Consider the following 17,416-nt stretch of genomic DNA (forward strand, 5'->3'; position numbering starts at 1 on the left):
TATTCTCCTTTTGGTTTTAGTTCTCTGCAACAGATATGACTTTTATATGTCTCTTTGTTTTCTCTCTGTCTAACTTTCCTTAGTTATCTATCAACATTCACTTGTGCTGATATAACTTGACTTTCACCTTTAAAATGTTAGCTGTGTTCTCTAAGATTGTTCTTTGACAAGAACTCACATTTAAAAATAGTTTTAGGCTGGAAGTTAACAGCCTAAATTAAAAAAAACCCACCAACTTTAATTTAAAAAGTTGCTTGACAACATTTTTAAAAATCGAAGTTTAAATGTTTGCATTTTCAGTTTATTTCATAACCTTTTGCTGAAAACAACATCAGTATCCTTGCCAGTGAATACCTCCTATCATTTAATGAATTGCCTTGTATTTTCCAGAAATTGCAAAGTAGTTTAATTAGCACAGCATTTTATTTTATAAATACCAAACATATACATCAACTGATAGCCAACCATCAAATGAATATTGCTTTATTTCTCCTTATTCTCATTACTCTCATTTTTTGACTCCTTATTTTATCAACAGAAGCTGATTCTGACTAGAGAAACCCAATTAACGAACCAAACCTTCCAACAGTAAAGGACTTTCTGAGATACACTCACTGATGTAATTTAAAGAATCTCAACAGGCAATTAGTGTAGATAGTAATCAAACCATTACTAGTTTGTCTTAGTGACATGGATTTCGGGACTCGTTGAATGGGGCATTGGGAATTACTCCATATTATTTTCAAAGTCATATCTTGGAATCTTTGACAGAGGCTGGATGTTGACTCTTACAATTGAGGTCTCCCTTAAAACTGCAATGGAATATCAAGGCTCTGGTTTGATAATTGAGCTCCAGAGCTCTAACTATTTGGTAAGAATACAACCAACTGAGCCATAAGCAACACTCCTGCTTTATCATTGATATTAACCTTGTAAATATGTCTAAAAGAAGTCTTCTGCTTCTAAAGTTACTCCTTTCATTCTGCACAGAATAATTCAAAAGGAGACAGTTTCTTAGAACGTAGAACACTGCAGATCCTTGCGGCATTCCACTGGTCACTGACCTCCAGGCAGAATAATTTCCTTCCACTACTATTCTCTACTTTCTACCTGCAAGCCAATTTAAAAAAAAAATTTATTAACTTTCCACAAAAAAAAATTTAAAAACATAGAATAAAATACAGAAGACATGAACAAGTAATATACATTGTCCTTGAATATAACAATCAAGAACTTTCAAATTAATTCAACATTTCCATATATTGACAGTTATAGTGAGGAAAGAAATAAAAAATTCCTGGAACAAAAATAAATCTAACTCTGATGAAAACAAGGAAAAAAAACAAAAAATGCAAAAACAACTGGTCAATCCATTCTGAGAGTAATCTCAAAGTAAAAAAGAGATTCTTCTTGAATAAACAACACAGTTCAAGAGAGGTAAAAAAAAACAGACTGGAATTGGTTCACTTTTGTTTATTAGTTTGATTTATATGAAAATATTGAAGTGGTCACCAGAATTTTTCAAAATTAAGGGTAGTATCAAATGTCTCACCTATTTTGTCTCAATCTAAGCATGACATAATGAAGGAAAACCATTGAAGTAAAGTAGACGGATTACAATATTTCCATTTGAGTAATATAACATTTGAGTAACATTGCCGGCAATGTTGAAAGGGCAACTATCCTTTGGGCTGAAACAGGTGCAAAGCCTGATCCCAAAACTGTGATCTCAAAAATAGTTGTGAGTAAGTTTGGCTACAAATCTAAGTCCATCACTTTAGCTAAAGTTTCAAAAACACCTTGCCTAAAATGTTCTAACTTTGAACAGGACAAAAACATATGAGTCAACGTGGCTTTTTTTGGATTTACACCTATCACAAATAAGACATATTAGGAAAAATATGGGCCAATCTGTCCTTAAACCTATGTGCCCTATGCACTACCTTGAACTGAATCAAAGAAGTGACAAGCACAAATTGAAGAAGTGCCTGCACAAGTCAAATAATTCTTTCCCATAATTCATCAGAAAGTAGCTGCTCAAATTCCAGTTCCTAACCACCTTTAATTTTATCATTGGATATAGGTTTTAAATTAAGTAAGGTGTTATAAATATTAGCTATCAGTTCTTTTTGGGAAGGATTTAATTGAAAAAAGAGTATTAATCAAATAAGTTGAAAAGGCAAATGGAAAATTTGGAGTGTAGGCCAATTTTTTATCCACACAGCCAAGGTTCCACTGATCCCATGCCTCAAGATTTCTGAATGATTCTCTCTCTTACTAAACGCCATGTAGACCACATTGACCACCCTACCCTCATCACTTTATTTTATTACATCCTCAAAAACATTCAGTTAGGCTCTTGAGGCATGACCTTCTCTTCACAAAGCTATGCTGGCTATCCTTGAATAGACTGCACTTCTCCAAATGCTCATAGATCTCATCCTTAAGAATCTTCTCCAATCGTTTGCACACTGCCGACATATGACTTGTCAGTCTATAATTCCCAGGATTCTCCCTATTAACATTTTTAAACAAGGGGACTACATTTGCCATTTTCCAATCCTCTAGCACCTCCTCTGCAGCCAAAGATGTACTGCCCATGATATGTCTTCTCTCACTTCCCACAGCAAGCTGGGGTATATTGCATCAGGCCCCAGAGGCATCATTCTTGTTTAAGAAGATACAAATGTTCTTTTCCTTAATCTCCACCTTGTCCAGCACACATGCCTGTTCTATTCTGACATCACCTTGATCAAAGTTGTTTGCTCTTGAGAATACTGAAGCAAAATATTAATTTAGGACCTCCCCAACCTCCTCCACCTCCAGGTACATATTGCCTCTTTATCCTTTAGTAGCCCTGCCTTCATTCTTGTCATCCTTCTGTTATTCACATACAAATAGAGCATTTTTGAGTTCTTCTTAAACCTACATGCCAAGGCCTTCTCATACCCCCACTTTATCTTCCCCATGGATTTTGTTTGAATCACTGAATCTGTTACGACACCCAGCAACTTTGAAAGTTTTTATTCCAGATCAGCAAAATATCTTCTTCAACAATTATATTCAAGCCAAAAATTTTGTTAAAGATCTGCCATGGCTCACCTACCTCAAGAGGAATTGTTTAAATGATTTGTTAAAATGGGGAGTATGTTTTCCTCTTTCTATAACTATTTTTTTCTTTTTCCCTGGAGTCAGGGTTTGTGTTTGTTAGTCTCTGACGACTACATGTGTTTTTGGGGTTTAACCGTGACCCATAAAATGGAGGGTAGTAATGCTGGTCCTTCTAGCATTTTGGGGAGGGAGGGTTTTTTAAATAATTTTGTTTTTTTAACTCAATACTTTTACATAATATTTTTATTTTTAATAAGTTCAGTGTTTTTGGATTGCAGACGATGACACCTCAGACCAATTTAATTTATGGGAATTCTTCCTGGATAGGAATTCACATTAATAATTTGGAAAATAATGGGTAAAACAGTTAAGATATTAAGTTTTAATATTTATAGGATTAACAGACTCATAAAAAGATAAAAAGTTATTGTTGTATATTAAGAAATTAGGAGTAGACATTGCTTTTTTTTACAAGAGACTCATTTAACATATATAATATAATAAAATCTTTCTTCTTTTTTCTTTCTTTGGCTTGGCTTCGCGGACGAAGATTTATGGAGGGGGTAAAAGTCCACGTCAGCTGCAGGCTCGTTTGTGGCTGACAAGTCCGATGCGGGACAGGCAGACACGGTTGCAGCGGCTGCAGGGGAAAAATGGTTGGTTGGGGTTGGGTGTTGGGTTTTTCCTCCTTTGCCTTTTGTCAGTGAGGTGGGCTCTGCGGTCTTCTTCAAAGGAGGTTGCTGCCCGCCAAACTGTGAGGCGCCAAGATGCACGGTTTGAGGCGATATCAGCCCACTGGCGGTGGTCAATGTGGCAGGCACCATAAAATGTTAACAAATAGATCATTTATATAAATTAAACTATGAACCATTAATTTAAAAAATACAGGAAGATTTTGAGAATTGGAAAGAGCTACAGTTAACTTTCATAGGGAGAATAAACTGTAATAAGATTAATGTATTTCCAAAGGTGCAATATCTATTCCAAACATTATCAATTCCCCTGACAGAATTTTTTTTCCAAAACTGAAGAAGATAGTAAAGAATTTTTTATGGAAGGGTAAGAAATCAAGAATAGCGCTAGAAAAATTAACATGGAGATAGAAACAAGTGGGACTGCAGCTTCCAAACTTCAAAAATTACTGCAGGGCAGCACAGTTCAGGTATTTATCAGATTTTTATCAGAGAGGAGAAAAACCAGACTGGACTAAGGTAGAATTAGACAAATTGGGAGAAAATATCTGGGAACATATACTTTATAAATAGGATGAAAAATTGGTGCAATACAACAATTCACTAGTATTACATCAAATACTTAAATTATGGAAAAGAATACACCTGGAAGAAAAAAAGATAAATGATCAAATACCAAATTTGTTATTGACACAAAACCCATTAATCCCCTTTACAATAGATAATTTATCTTTTAATGAATGGGCTAGAAAAGGAATCATGAAAATAGAAGATTGCTTTTTGGGAAATAGTTTATTAACATTTGAGCAATTAAAAGATAAATATGGAATAACACCAGGTACGATGTTCACATATTACCAGTTGAAAACTTATTTAAAAGATAAACTCGGAAATACTTGAGATTACCAGAAAGTAGCAGCTATGAATATTTAATCACAGACACAATGATAATTAAAACATTTATAACCAACATGTACATCAAACTGCAATATAAGGAAGAGGATGAAATAAAGTATAAACCGAAACAAAGTTGGGAAAAATAATTAAACATAGAGATAAAGAATGAAACAGGGAGGAGTTATGTATAAGAACAATGAGGAACACGATAAATGCTAGATTACGTATGATACAATATAACTGGCTACATAGATTATAGATTACTCCTCAGAAATTAAAAGAGTGGTACCCAACAGCATCGGAGAGATGCTTTCACTATAAACAAGAGACTGGAACAACATTACATGCAATTTGGACATACAAAAATGAAAACTTTCTGGGAAGATCTAAACCTAATATTAAACAAAATCACAAAAAATAATATACCAAAAGATCCAAAATATTTTCTGTTAAATAATCTAAGGGACAAAAAATTAGGACTAAAATTAGACAGAGCCCAAAAAAGATTTATTGTGATAGCACTAGCAGTAGCAAAAAAGTGTATCATGACAACTTGGAAAATGGAAACAAGCCTTAAAATTCAACAGTGGTATACTATTTGAAAAAATTACATACAATCTGAAAGACAAATATACATTATTCGAACAAATTTGGGAACCATACATAAAATATGTTAGAGAATGCCGACCACAGACCTCCATCTCTTAAAATGACATGATTATGAACATGATAAGATTTAAATATGTAAAAGTGGACGATATGACTTATTTGCTTTTTGTTATTTCTTTGTTTTATGTGTTTCATTATTTATTGGTTTTTGAAGGAGGGTTGGGAGGGGGAGGGATGAAGGGGGAAAAGGGGGGAAAAGAAGAAATGTCATTGTGTATATATTAGTGATGATCATTTGTGAATGTTATTATTGATATGATTCATGGTGCAATAAATATATTTTTTAAAACATATAGAACAGAGAAAATGATATTATGATATAAGTAGAAATATTATGAGTTAGGGGAAGATCACATAAAGTATTGGCTTGGCAATTAAAAGCAGACCAATCTTCTAGAACAATTATTGCTATTCAATAGGATTATGATGAAGTGATGCATAAGCCACAAGAATTATTGATTTATTTAAGGAATTTTATGAGAAATTATATACATCTGATTCATTACAAGATGAAGAAGCTATAGATAATTATTTTTTACAAATAACATTACCATCTTTGACTTAAGAACATTTAGGTTGGTTAGAGAGCCCTTTTACTGAGCAGGAGATTTATGATGCGCTTATTAATTTAAATAATAATAAATCTCCAGGTGAATATGGGTTTCCAGTTGAATTCTATAGAGTTTAAAGATTTATTAATTCCATTATTTGTGGAAGTAATAGAACAGACTTCAAAACAACATTGTCTTCCAGAAACTTTATCTATGGCAATAATTATGGCTATTCCTAAAAAAAAAGATAGTGACCCATTAAAGCCTACTTCTTATAGATCTATATCTTTGTTAAATATAGATTATAAAATTGTAGCAAAAGTATTGTGAATAGGATTAATGAATATCTTCCTGATTTATTAAATATGGATCAGATGGGTTTTGCTAAAAATAGACAAACTTCAGAGAATATAGTAAGGTTATTAAGTATAATACATTTAGTTCAGAAAAAAAAAGATTTAAGTCTTACTGCAGCTTTAGAAAAATCCTTTGATAGGTTAGAGTGGGATTTTTAATTTAAAGTGAAAGGTAAATTTGGTTTTGGTATTAACTTTATAAATTGGAATAAGGCCTTTTATAGAAATCCCAAAGCTAAAGTAATTATTAATGGACAGATATCTCAATCTTTTAAATTAAATAGATCTAGTAGGCAAGGGTGTCCTTTATCATCAGCTTTGTTTCCTTTAGCTATAGAACCACTTGCACAAAAGATTAGAGATGATCAATAATTAAAGGAATTTGAGATAAATCAAGTACAACATAAAATTAGTTTATTTGCTGATGATATATTGGTATATTTAACTCAACCACAAATATCATTACCCAGAGTCTATAGTTATTTGTTAGATTATGGGATAAAAATGAAGTAATGGAATTTGTAAAAGGAGATTATTCACAATGTAGACAAGCAGTTTGTTTTAAATGGACAGATAAGATTAAATATTTAGGTATATGTATTGATACTAATTTGAAAAATGTATATAAATTAAATTATATTCCATTACTTAAAAAGACAGAGAAAGATTTAAAGAAATGGGTAAGTTTACTGATTAATACAATTAATTCTCCCAATTAATGAATAAATAATGAAAAATGAATATTTTTCCACAATTTCAATATTTATTTCAAACTTTACCTATATCTCTACCTCAATTTCTTTTTTCAAGATTTAAATAAGCAAGTTAGGAAATTTCTTTGGAAAGGAAAGATGGCATGAAAGTCATTAGAAAAATTAACATGGAAATGTGAACAAGGAGGATTACAACTTCCCACTTTTAAGAATTATTACAGAGCAGTACAATTAAGATTTTTAGGTTTTTATGTTTGTTAAAATTAAACCATTATGGGTGGATATTAAACTAAATAAGATAGGAGAATTTAAACCAGACAAGTATATTTATAAATGGGATTTTAAATCCAATGTAATAAATAAGGAAGCTCCGAGATTAAAACATTTGTTGATCATTTGGAATAAAGTTAAATGAGAAATTGATGGATACATTCTTTCATTAAAAACACCAGTAATTAATCCTTTTTTTTTTCAAAAGATCATCCTTTTTTAAATATATGGTACCATAAGGGAATCGCTAATTTGGGGGATTGTTATGATAATAATAGATTGATGTCTTTTGATCATTTAATGATTAAATTTGGTATACCTTTCAATACATTATTTTGTTATTTTCAATTGAAGGTTTATTTGAGAGAGAAATTAGGACCAGAAATGGTTTTAAAAGATCTTTCAAATTTGGAACAAATCATGGTTGATGGAATGATTTAAAAATGTATTTCAATTGCATATATATAATTACAAGAACAGACACCTAAAGTAGGTTTGTTTAATTCAAAAGAAAGTTTGGAATGGGATTTGGACACGATAATCGGTCAACAAGTCTGGCAAATTTTGTGTAAAGAGGCTATGATAAATACTATTAATTTACAATACAGATTACTTTATTATAATTTTTTACATCAATTATATATTACTCTCAGAAATTGAGTAAATGGAGATCTGATTTATCGGATCGAAGTTTTAGATGTGGAACAGAAATTGGAACTTTACTTCATTCGATGTGGTCTTGCTCAAAGGTTAATCCTTTCTGGGTTTCCATTAGTAAATTTTTAGAATGGATAACGGGAGTGAATTTTCCTTTAAATCCTGAATTACTTTTGTTAGGAAATTTTGAAAGTGTCTCTCCTAAATTATTGTTGTCAGATTCCCAATTAAAGTTTGTTAAGTTGGTTTCAGTAATAGCAAGGAAATGTGTCACTGTAACGTGGAAATCTGATGTTTCATTAACATTGGATAGATGGCATGTGAAATTCAAAGATGTATACCATTAGAAAATAAAAACTATAATTTAAGGGATAAATATTCTTTATTTTTGCAAATTTGGGGTCCATATGCTAAAATATTGAAATTAAATTTATGATTTTACTAATTACTTTCTTGATCAATGAAGTTTTCCCTAAAAGTATAACAATTTTATAATGTTTTTGAGGTCTTTGAATGTCAACTGATGCAATCCAAATTCATTAGTTGTAATCATTTTTCAATGAAATATCTTATATTTTAATTTTGGGACTAGATTAGTTGGGGGGGGGGGTTAATAGGGTTTTTTGTCATTTGCAGTTTTTTTTTCATTTTTAGATTTTAGTATTTATAAATAGACTTTCAGCATATATTTGTTGATATTTTATGATGTACTTATACTATAATATTCTCAATTTTTGATATTATATATGTTGAATAAATAAAATATTTTTAAAATTTTGTCCCATTGTTTAAAAAAGCTCCAAATGTAATCCAGATAATTATAGGCCAATGAGCCTGACATCAGTAGTAGGTAATTATTGGAAGGAGTTCTGAGAGATAGGATATATAGGCATTTTGATAGCCATGGTTGATTAAGGACAGTCAGCATGGCTTTGTGTGTAGTAGCTTGTGTTTAATGAATTGTAGAGTTTTTTGAGAAGGTTACCAAGAAGGTAGATGAAGGAAAGGTTGTAAATATTGTCGACATGGACTTTAATAAAGCCTTTGACAAGGTCCCACATGGAAAATTTGTTCAAAAGATTAAGACACTAGGTATCCAAAAAGAGGTTGTAAACTGGATTCAAAATTAGCTGCATGGTGACTAGTAGTGTGCCTCAGGGATCTGTGTTGGGAACCATTGTTGTTTTTGTCTATATCAATAATCTGAATAATGATGTGCTAAATTGGAAAGGCAAGTTTGCTGATTGCACAAAGATAAGAGGTGTTGTGGACAGCAAGGAAGAATTTTAAAGCTTGAAGAGGAATCTGGACCAACTAGGAGAATGGGCAAAACAATGGCAGATGGAGTTTAATGCAGAAAAGTGTGGTGATGCATTTTCAAAGGGCAAACCAGGGTAAGACATACACAGTAAATGATAGGGCACTGAGGAGTGTGGAGGAGCAAAGAGATCTGAGAATACAGATACATTGTTCCCTGAAGGTGGTGATGCAGATGGCAGGATTGTTAAGAAAGCTTTTGGCATTTTAGCTTTTATAAATCAAAATATTGAGTATAGGAGTTGGGATGTTATTCTGAAGTTGCTTAAGGCATTGTTGAGGCCATATTTGGAGTATTGTGTGCAGTTCTGGTCACCTAACTACAGGAAGGATATCAATAAGATTGAAAAAGTGCAGAGAAGATTTACTAGGATGTTGCTGGGTCTTCAGGAGTTGAATTAAAGATTAAATAGGTTAGGACTTTATTCCTTGGACCAAAGAAGAATGAGGGGATATTTGATAGAAGTTTACAAGATTATGAGAGGTATAGACAGAATGGATGTGAGAAGGTTTTTTTTCCATTTAGATTGGGGGATAAATATGAGAGTTCATAGTTTAAAGTTGAAAGGGGAACATTAGAGGAAAGTTCTTCACTCAGAGAGTGATAGGAGTGTGGAATGGGTGGCCATCTGATGTAATGAATGCAGGCTTGAGTTTTAAGAATAGATTGGATAGATGCATGGATGGGAGAGGTCTGAAGGGTTATGGAGTGGGAGCAGGTCAGAGGGCCTAGCAAAATAGTGATCAGCACTAAGGGCCAAGTCTCCTGTTTTCTGTGCTGTAGTGTTCTATGGTTCTACCAGAATATTTAAAAAAACAATTTCACAATAACAAACTATCCTCACAAATTTTCTCACTCATAGCACGTCAGTCAATAAATTACTGTTTGATTGTGTTAAAATAGCAGATGCAAAAATGCCTTCTGAATCATTAAGTATCCAGCCAGCAAAAGTCATTTCCATCCTTAAATTCATCACTCATCTAAATGGTTTAGAATAGCTGTTAACTGTAAACGAATTGCATTTTGCAATGCATTTTGCGATACTATTGTGTCAGACAAATTTCTAATACAACACAAATTGATAACAAATGAAGGATGCAATGAGAACTTAAAAATGAATTGAGTATGGAAGCAAATCTGCATTGATGTAAAGTGTACTGGATGTACAGAGTGATGGTGGTCCTTTATGATATTGGCAGCCATTTTGAAGCAGTGGCTCATATTGATACCTTCAATGGATGAAAGCTCAATGCCTGTTAAGGTCTTGTCTAGGTTCAGTGGTGTATTTAGGTAAAGTGGCGCCCTAGGGCAAACACTGACATTGCGCCCCCCCCCCCCATTAAAAAAAACCACCACACACCAACTAGCCACACGACATATGGTATGAGCAGCCGATCAGGTACTGTCACAGAGCAGCCAGCGGGGCTGTCAGCAGGCAGACGGCAGGGCCTTCAAGGAGCAGCTGGCAGAGCTGTCACCAGGTGGTCAGCAGAATCATTACCGAGCGGCCGGGGTGGGCTGTGACAGCTCCAGCGGCCACCTGCTTAAAGCCCGCCCTACCGACTTCCCGGCCTCTGGCACCTTACCAGGCTGCTTTGGCCTTTGGGGCCACTCATCGGCACCAGCAGCTAAATGTGGGATCAAGGGGAAAAATGGCCATCTTCCCTACCCAAAATCCCCCACACTGCTAGAACCATTCTGCATTTCCCTTTGAGCGCTGTCACTAGCAGAGCAGATCCATCTGCATGGGAATTATGGGTAGGGAAGATAGTCATTTTGCCCATTGATCTTGCATTGAGCCACTGCCAGGTGCTGCTTATGGGCTTGAATGGCCCTGAAGTGGCCCGATTAGATGCCAGCCGAGAACAGCGCTCTGGGGTGCTCAAGTAAATGGGATGGTATCTGGGCTAGGGACTTAGATATTGGGCAGGTGAGCTTGGATATGGGTGGGCAAGGCAAGGAGAGTAGTGCCCCCCTGCAAGTGGCACCCAGAGTATGTGCCTTAATTGCCATACCCTAGATATGCCTATGGCTAAGTTTGCCACTTTCTGTAGCCTTCTAGGATCTTGTGCACTTGAGTTTCCAAACAAGGCTCTAATGCAACCAGTCAGAATAATTTCAACAGCACACCTTTCGAGGTCCGTCTCTGCCTTCCCTTCTAAAAGTTAGCATCATCTCCTTAGACTTGTTGACATTGAGAGTAAGACAGTTGTTCTGGCCCCATCAACCAGATTCAAGATGTTCATCCTATTTTCTGACTCCTTATTTGGCCAACAATATTGGTGTCATCAGCGGATTTATTGATTGCATCAGAACCATGCTTGGCTATGGAACCCTAAGTGTAGCAGGAATGGAGCAGTGGACTAAGCACATGTGCCCCTGTGTTGATGGTCAGTGAAAATAAAGTGATGGAACCTTCAAAACATGGAACATTGCACCTCAGAAAAAATGCCCTTCAGCCTTCTAGACTGTGCTGAACTATTCTGCCTAGTCCCAATGATGTGCTCTGAGCCCATACCCCTCCAAACCTCTCCCATCCATGTTTCTGTCCAAATTCCTTTTAAACGTTAAAAATGAGCCTGAATTCACCTTTTTCAATTGGCAGCTCATTCCACACTCCCACCACCCACTGTATGAAGAAGTTCTGTCTAATGTTTCCCCTATTTTTTTCCCCTTTCACTCTTAATCCATGTCTTCTGGTTTGTATCTCACTTACCCTCAGTGGAAATTGCCTATCTTGTTGCCAATCCTCATTGATTGGAGTTTGCCAATGAGGAAATTGTGGATCCAGTTGCAGAGAGGTGGTTAGAATCCCAGATCCCTAGGTCTGATTGTTGGTTTTGCTGATATGATGTTGTTAAACATCAAGTTGAAGTCAATGAACAGTTGCTTGATGTTGGCATTCTTGAGGTCCAGGTGATCTAATACAGAATGGAGTGCCAACATGACCAGTTGTGACATTTGCTGAATTAAAATGAGTCCATGTCCTTCCTGGGACAGGAGTTTATTTGCCTTATCATCAACCTCTCAAAGTATTTCATCACGGAAGATGTAAGCATCATTGGCTTATCATAATTGATGCAGGTCACCTTGCTCTTTTTGGGTACCAGTATGATGGTGTACACCAGTACGCCCTCTTGAAGAAAGTGTGGACCTCAGACTGTATTTGCAAGAGATTTTTGGGCAGTCAATATACGTAATTTCATTCTTTTGCTACATTTTGATAATCAAGTTGACCACCTTTTATTGGTAAAGCTGGAACTGAATTTTACAAAGAATACTTCCATTTTTGTAATTTTAGGGTCCCCATTATCCTCTTTATATAAACTAACTGATAATCCAATAATTAAACATAGTTTGAGATTTTGGGCACAGTTTAGAAGGTTTTTTGTCTTTCTGAGTTTCTCTCTTGCTAGCCCTATTCTATCTAATCACCTCTTTCAACCTTCTTTGCAAGATACCACATTTAATGATTGGTATAGATGGGGCATTAAATGTTTCAAAGGCCTTTTTATTTGTAATAACTTTGCTTCTTTTAAACAATTGATGGTAAAAGTTTAACTTAATTAATACTTTTTTTTAGATATTTACAAATTAGATATTTTGTTCAGTCTAATTCCCGGGGCGAACATTCTTTTTGATTTACTACTTTCTCATAAAGGCTGAATATCTCTTATTTATAATAATTTGCTTGATTTAAGAATACCCTCATAAGTTAAAATCAAAAATGAATGGGAGCAGGATTTGAATTTTTCATTCTCTAATGAGGTTTGGGACTCCATTTGTAATCTGATTAATGCTCCCTCCCTTTGTGCATGACATTGTTTGTTGCAATTTAAAATGGTCCATGGAGTACAGATGTCTCAAGTTAAATTGTCTCATTTTTATTCAGATATAAATCCTCGATGTGACAAATGTAAAATTGCCAATGCATTCTTGGTTCACATGTTCTGGACTTGTCCAAGCTTAGAAAAATTTTGGAAAGATATTTTTCAAACATTATTGGTGATCCTGAAGTTCAAATTCAAACCTTGCCCTTTAATTTCTCTATTCGGATCATTTCAATATGATGGTGCATGACTCTTCATCTCAATGCTGAATTTTATCTTTTACTTCATTGATAGTTAGATTAAATGGAAAGACAATACTCCACCTACACATCTTTGGCTTGGCTTCGCGGATGAAGATTGATGGAGGGGTAAAATGTCCACGTCAGCTGCAGGCTCGTTTGTGGCTGACAAGTATGATGCGGGACAGGCAGACACGGTTGCAGCGGTTGCTGGGGGAAATTGGTTGGTTGGGGTTGGGTGTTGGTTTTTCCTACACATACACCATGGTTAAATGATATTATATCTTGTTTAAGTTTAGAAAAGATTAGATATACCATTAAAGAGTCAAATATTAACTTATATATAACTATATAACAATTGAAGAATAGAAACAGGCCATCTCGGTCCCTCTAGTCAGCACCGATTTAAGTGAACTCCACTAGTTCCACCTACCTGCTCCCTGTCCATAACCCTCCAATCCCCTCACATCCATGTACTCATCCAACCTTCTCTTAAATGACAAAATTGACCCTGCTTCAACCACCTCTTACAGAAGGTCATTACACTAAGCCACCATTCTTTGAGTGAAGAAGCTTCCTCTTAAAACTTCTAAACTCTAAAGCTCCTAAAGTTTTTCCCCCTAACCCTTAACTTATGACCCTTCATTCCAATCTCACCTACCCTCAAGGGGAAGAGCCTATTCACATCTACAACCCTAAAGAATTAGGGTTGTTCTGAAACTTTGGTGCTGTGATGTCCATCTCCAAGTTGTTGTCACTTGATTCCTACATGTTAACTTTTAACCTTGCCTAGTGGTAGGGGGGTTTTGATTTAAAAAAAAGGTGTTTTTTTTTGTGAGTGGTTTAATTCTATTTCTTTAATATGATTGTGGTCTGTATTTTTTTATCATGAAAAGATTTTTTTAATAAAAATTCTTTTTTTCTGTTGAATCTTATAGCATAATATATAGCTGCAATGTTTAATTATTTATAATGCAAACATCAATAAAAATATTTTAAAAAGTAAAGAAAGCAAGAGATTGAAGAAGTCTGCTAAAACTTCAGTCAGTTAGTCCTTGCAGGCTTTAAAGATGCATCCAGGTTCACCATTTGAACCAGACTCTTTCCTCCTGAAGCTGCTTTACACATCAGCCTCATGAAACTGGAAGCAGAGTCACCACCAGGGGCTGTTGGAGCTCATGACGGTGCATCATTCTTTTCACTTTCAAAATGAGCGGAGAAGGCATTGAATGCATCTGGATGAGATATTCTGCTGTAAGTGATACCACTCAGTTTGCCTTGTATTATGTGATGCTGTGCAAACTCTGGCTTACCTGCTGAGCCGCTATCTGAAGAATTGCCTTTTTGTTTTAGTAATGGCCTTCCAGAGGACAGTACTGTACAAAAGAAGGACAGGGTTGTAAAATAGGAAAAAAAGATGACCTTGAGCAATCAGAATTAAATCAGGCAACACAAACCAAAAGCATTTTGCAAAGAAATATGTAGAAGTGTAAAAAATGTTTAAAAGGATGATAAACAGAATTAAATATTCCACTAAAATACAAGAAAAGAATAAACTAAAAAGATTTCTGGTTTTTTTTAAAAATTAACCAAGCAAACGTGAACACCCCAAGTTGTTAGAGAAAAATGATTGGCAAATGAAAATAAGAAAGCTAAGTAAAAGTTAACAAAACAATCAACATGTCACCGAGAAATCATAGTGTTTATTCTCACACTTAAAAAACAATTGTAGCTGAGGATCTAGAAAATCAGTTAATGAAGTAAAATTGACTAAATATGAAATAATTATGTGTATTTACTCAATATTTGCCAGGAAAACATCAAGAGTTGTCAGTACAGATTTACTTAAAAAAAATCATATTCTTTGACTCTTGTTGGCTGTGAGTCATTTGTGCCAAAATTGCCTCTGTTAGCACTTGATTTTCAGATTAATTTGATGTATAAAAACCCAAAGCTTGGACTCAAAGTTATCAAAAATCGCGATCCATGATATCTCACCAAGAGTGTGTGTAAAAGGCCTTAAACAAGATCAGAGCACCCAGCATAAATATAAAAAAAGAGCTTATACACATGGGTACTAGCTGATACACATAAACAGAACCATCCTCCCTCCTCCTGTTTTCTGGTGTGCCCTCCCTCCCTAGGCCACCTATTACCTCCTGCCTGTGAGACTGTGCTCTTTCCCCTGCCTTTTCCCCCTCTGTTATTTTTTTTGGCTCCTGTCCACATTTTGTTCATTCCTTGATGAAGGGCTCAATCCTGAAACATTGGTTATACATCTTTATCTTTGCTATATAAAGCACACTGTTTGACCTGCTGAGTTTCTCCATCATTATGTTTTACCTCAATCATGGTGTTTGCATACTTCGTGTTTTACTCTTATCACACGTCTATACACTCTCCAATGAAATTAAGGACCCAGAATCAGCAATTTAATTTTCTGCACAATCCTCTAAGACTCTAAAATGTGGAATTATTTTAAAATTTCCTTGACAAAAACAAATTGCATTAAATTCAGATTAGTTGCAGGCATATTTCAACTATATTGAAAATCCTTCATTTTGATTTTTCCAGCTGCAGTGTATCCAGTCTACAAAATGTCCACCTGAAACATACTAAAGTTCCTTTAGAAGTACTGACCAAACTCATGGGCTTCATCATTTAGGAGGCCCATTGCAGTGATGGCAAAAGAACACCAACACCTGAAAGGTTCCTTCCAATTCATGGACCATCTGGCCTCAAAACTCTATTAGTTGAGTCAAAATCCTGGAGGAATTGACCACACAGATTGCAGAAGGTGACTGATGGACATTCTCAATTAGAAAAAGGCAATAATGAGGTCATTACACAATCATGCTGGAGAAACTCAGCAGGTGACGCGGCATAGTAAAGGGTAACCAATATTTCAGGTCTGAATCCTTTGTCAGGTATAAGTAAAAATAGCCAGGTGTATGAATAAAAAGATGGTGGGATGGAAAAGGAGGAGTGCCTCAAACCCCCCCCCCCCCCGAGTCTCTCCCTCTTTCCCTGACTCTCTGTTCTGAAGGCAAGAAGGGCTCCTGTGGTATCCCTGAAGGGCCTCAGGCACTGAAGTCTTCCTGATCGTGTCAGAGGTTTGGACCTGGAGCTTGGGTGGCCGATGGATCAAACAGGACCCTGTTTGGCTGTAGAAGCTGCAATAGTGCTGGAGGAAAATCCACAGACACTCAGTGAGTCTGGTTGGACTCTCCTTTGCTTCTCTCTCTCTCTCTCTCTCTCTCTCTTTCTTTCTTACTGTAAGGAGTACTGGGCGAGAGTAATGGTGACTCTTTCTCTGCCTTATGGCAATTTTGTGTAATATTGCATGTTCTGTACCACGACATGACCATAAAGGTATCTTTACTCTTGAATTAATTATGTCCTTGACACCCAAGCCACTGAGAGAAAAACAATCTTTCACAGCTTGGTTGTTTATCTATTAATGATATTGGGCAATTTAATTTACAATATTTTGGTTCATAAAGCTGGAACCCAGTCTCAATTGTGCATGCTCTCCAAAGTCCGACTGTCATTGATGGATTATTTGCCCTTGTGCTGGGACAAACAAATAGCAGGAGATGCAGTAAATTTTTATTCTCTACCTGCATGCTTCATTGGACGATTCTGCTGAGTCTAGTAAGAATGGGCACTTAATCGTATCTATCCTGCACATTTTTTATTTATTTTCTTATGTGCCATCCTTTTGCTTTTTATCTTTCAGATTTATTTTCTTTGAATCATGACATTTAAAAATGTATAAATAAATCTTGAAGCAGATTCTGGTGACTTTCAATTTGAAAATATTTAGAAGCTGTTTTGGGTGGGGAGGTTTCAAATTGTTTATATTATAAATAGTAAATTTAGACATTGCAATAACAGGCCCTTCTAGCCCACAAGCCCATTCCACCCAAATACCCCATTTAACCTACAACCCCAGTACGTTATGAAGGATGGGAGGAAACCAGAGCGCCGGAGGAAACCAACACAGATAGGAGGAGAATGTACAAATTCCTTACAGATAACACCGGATTAGAACCGGGATTGCTGATGCTATAACATTGCTGCGCTATTCACTAGGGTAATAGTGCCACCCAA

The 17,416-nt window shown here is 35.4% G+C and overlaps 1 long non-coding RNA gene across 3 annotated transcripts in view; it reads right to left on the reverse strand.

Moving 5' to 3' along the window:
* Positions 1 to 418: 418 nt before the first annotated feature.
* The window catches only part of LOC138761910 (uncharacterized), a 49,829-nt gene continuing 32,831 nt past the window's right edge, over positions 419 to 17,416 (reverse strand). For 2 of the 3 annotated variants that reach the window (XR_011356610.1, XR_011356609.1), the window contains 3 exons: positions 14,617 to 14,679; positions 11,951 to 12,155; positions 419 to 1,110 (listed from right to left, as the gene is read on the reverse strand). This is a non-coding gene — a long non-coding RNA (uncharacterized lncRNA). The remainder of the gene's footprint in view (positions 1,111 to 11,950; positions 12,156 to 14,616; positions 14,680 to 17,416) is intronic. The other variant, XR_011356611.1, reaches the window with a different exon arrangement.

This window comes from Narcine bancroftii, chromosome 4 (genome assembly GCF_036971445.1).
Source record: "Narcine bancroftii isolate sNarBan1 chromosome 4, sNarBan1.hap1, whole genome shotgun sequence".
Lineage (NCBI taxonomy): Eukaryota > Metazoa > Chordata > Chondrichthyes > Torpediniformes > Narcinidae > Narcine > Narcine bancroftii.